General features: G+C 47.9%; 1 pseudogene; it reads left to right on the forward strand.

Moving 5' to 3' along the window:
* The first annotated feature begins 424 nt into the window (after positions 1–424).
* LOC141567215 (bone morphogenetic protein 15 pseudogene) lies at positions 425–1612 on the forward strand (annotated as a pseudogene).
* The last annotated feature ends 1886 nt before the right edge of the window (positions 1613–3498 follow it).

Consider the following 3498-nt stretch of genomic DNA (forward strand, 5'->3'; position numbering starts at 1 on the left):
TGCGGGGTCTCTGGTCCCGCTCCCCACATAAGAATGCAGGACATGGTGAGGCCAAAAAGGAACACCCACGGAGCCATAAGTAGGGGAGTCATACTAGTGTATTCTCGCTGGTGGCACTATACTCTCACTGGAGGCTGGATCCACACTGTCCGCAACCAGCCATCCTAACTGCAATCCGCACTTGCCAGCCCAACCACCATCTTCTTGCTAGCCCCCATTTTTTTGCTAGCATAGCCACAGCAGTTATATTAGTGGCCAATGGCTCACTGGTTACAGCTGATGGCCAGCTAGCCACAGCTGATGGCCATGCAATCACAGTTGATGGCCATCTATTACCTGAGCCAGCAGCTTTCTATGTGAGGCCGAGAGCCTGGAAACTGCTTTTTAGGGTTCTGTCTCCACACTGAACACCAAGCCTTTCAAGATGGTTCTTCTCAGCATCCTTAGAATTCTTCTTCTTTGGGGACTGGTGCTTTTTATGGAACATAGGGTCCAAATGGCGAAGGTAAGGAAGCTCTCTATTGTCCGCTTGGCTGAAGCCCCGACCCTGCCCCTGATTAGGAAGCTGTTAGGAGAAGCCCCTGGCAAGCGCCAGAGGAAGCCATAGATTGCAGTACGTGTTGCAGTTTGTACCACCTTTGGCTGATGTGTGTGGGCACCCTGGAGAACCACATCATTTAGGCCACCATGGTGAGCATTGTGAAGCCCTCGGCCAATGCAGCAAGGCCTCTCAGAGTCCTCTGGCATATTCAGACCCTGGACTTTCCCCTGAAACAAAACTGGGAAGTGTACTAACTAGTCAGAGCTACTGTGGTTTACTGCCATCAACTCCACAGAGCTCACTCCCGCCTCTCCTGCCACGTGGAGCCTGCGGTCCAGAAAAGCCCAACCAACCACTTTCCTTCTTCAGGAAGAGGTTGCTCAGAGCCTTTTCTACGATCCAAAGCATGGACAGTGATAGATACAACGCAACATGTTTGGCAAAGCCTCTGGAATCACGAGGGGCGCAGGATTCTACGATACTTCTTCATAGTCAGCAGCAAAAAGGTAATGAGGTTTGGAGGTCTGGTGGCACGCCACGTCATCCTTGGACACTGTCTTCTTGTTACTAGATTTCAGTGACACTCGTACGAGTGTTCAGAAGGCCCAACATCTCCCCAGAGGCCTGGAGGACTGTATGGAAAGGGACTCTTCTCTTGTGAAGCAGGCAGTATTGCATCTGAGGTTCCTGGCCCCTCCCAGGAACATGACGGACCTGAAAATAACCAGCGTTGCCTCCATCCTTTCCAAGTCAGCTTCTACCAGCTGGCTGGGGTCACTGGATGGTTGCTTCCCATCTCTTCACCTCAAACTACGTAAAGGAAGCCTGCTTTCAGGGATTCGTCTATGGTCTCAATTCACCTAATCACGCCAAAATCCACAACCTCGTCCATAAGCTAGTGGACAAGAGCATCCGTCAAACCTCCTTGTCTCCTATAAGTATGCTGCCATTAGTATCCTTCTGAATGAGGCGAATGGGAGTGTCTTGCGAAAGGCGTATGAGGATATGATTGCCCTGTTTTGCACATGCAGGGGACAGCTCAGATTTCCCAACAAATTGGAGAAGCGTTGAAAATAAGGAAACAAATGTTAAAGCTTCATATGATCCTCTACCCCATCTATGGGTTCTGTTCCTTGCCTTAAATGTTATTACTATGTCTCCTCCCCAATTTATGAGCTCCTCACTTTATAAAACCAGTTCTGATATCAAATATAAGTATGTGTGAACCACTAGTCAGAGCCCTTGATGCTTGATAAGATGTTCCTTTGCAGATGCCCTCTCTCTTGTCTCTAGTATTATGACTTTGTCAAAAGTGACCAGTCCATGATGGTAGAACTTTATCAGTAGTCCCACCAAGACCTGGAAAAAGTGGAAACTTCTCACTGTCCATCTTCTGAGGCTGTCTAGAAGATTTGAGGTAAAGAAAGCAACAGGAGATTTTATACTCCCCTTCCTTGCCTCCTCTATCTTTGGAAAAAGTAACCAATCAAAAAAGACGGCCTGAGTCTGTGCTTGGATTGCCCTCGAAATCGAAAACTAACTTTTCTCACGGTCTAAAACACTTTTAAGCACCAATCTCCATAAAAACCTTTTGAGGGGACCAGAAGGAAGGACACCGTTTTCTAAGCCATCAGCACTTCTCCTCTCAGCCTCTGAACCTGGGAAAATTCCCTGGAATTCCTCTCTACTCAGGAGTGAAGAAAGCAGCCTTTGCTGAGGCCAGTAGGGAAATGCGTCTGAGATGGGAACCACTTCCATAACCCGCTGCCTCTACGGTGAACAGAGACCTGCCATTGCTGATTAGGGTTCTCTATGGGGTTGTCACTTTTAAACTGTCTTTAAAACAATAGATTTCACAGAGTATTTTCTTGTTTTATGGAACACTTCATCTCCTGCTCGTTACCCCACAAAGAAAGCTCCCTGGAGGCTCAGAGGCTAGGTGGTGGCTTGATTTGGGGTGAAGGAGGTAGAAGGCTGCAGTGAGGAAGCTTGAAGAGCTGTGGGGGAAGACAGAACGTGCTGAGGCCGAGGCCGACTTCCTTCTTGCTCATCTGTTGGTATGTTCAGTTCAGCTCGGGGCATGGGTCTCTGAAGGAGATGGTCTCGCCATCTTGCAAACCATGGAGCTCAGCCCGGACCACATGGGTCTTGTAGTGTGACTCTTTTCTACTCTTGTGCTGTTTGACAGTGATGAGTACTGGACGGTGTTAAAAATAAATCTTTCTTAGTTGTTGTAAAAAAACACAAAACACAATAGGACTGTTGCCTTCGATCCAGGGAAAAGGGACAGAGAGAGGCAGGGATCCATGCCAGGACCAGCACTACAGCCGAGGAGGGAGGGGCAGGAACACTGGTGAAAGCCACATTCCTGAAACCCAGGAGTGAGCTTAATCAAAAGCTCCAAAATCTTCTCTTGCAAAATATTAAAGCACAATGCACATTTTCATAGGAACTGCTGAGGGTTCACCTAAATGGCAGTTTTACATTAGAGCCCAAAAAGCTGTGATTCCTTCTTCTAGGACCACAGTGGTGAAAGAATGCGGTGTGCAGTAATCCCTCCCTCCCAAATGCCATATAAACCCCAAAGCCTACACCTGGGATATATCGTAAAGCGACCAGGTTGATTTCCACTGGCATGAAAGATTCAGAGGCAGGAAGGAGGGAAGGAGGCGAGAGCAAAATCTCCACTGTAAAGAAAGCCCCAAGCAGTTTAAAGTTACAATTAGAAGCCAAAGGAGTTGCCACTTCTGTTGGTGGACATGGGTTTAATACATCCCATATGCTGTGCTTTTGTGTTAACAGTGGTATATTGACAATTTCTGGCTCTGGGTGGTCTCCTAGTGAAATCTGGTATCAGCTGCCCCATGTCACCCAGTGTCTGAATAAGCAGACAATGAGTGATGTGCTACCAAACCTTCAATGAAGCCTTAGAAGCAGCCTTTCCTGGGGACTTAGGT

The sequence above is a fragment of the Rhinolophus sinicus genome, chromosome 5, assembly GCF_057876585.1.
Source record: "Rhinolophus sinicus isolate RSI-liver-muscle chromosome 5, RSI-T2T, whole genome shotgun sequence".
In the NCBI taxonomy this organism is placed as follows: Eukaryota; Metazoa; Chordata; class Mammalia; order Chiroptera; family Rhinolophidae; genus Rhinolophus; species Rhinolophus sinicus.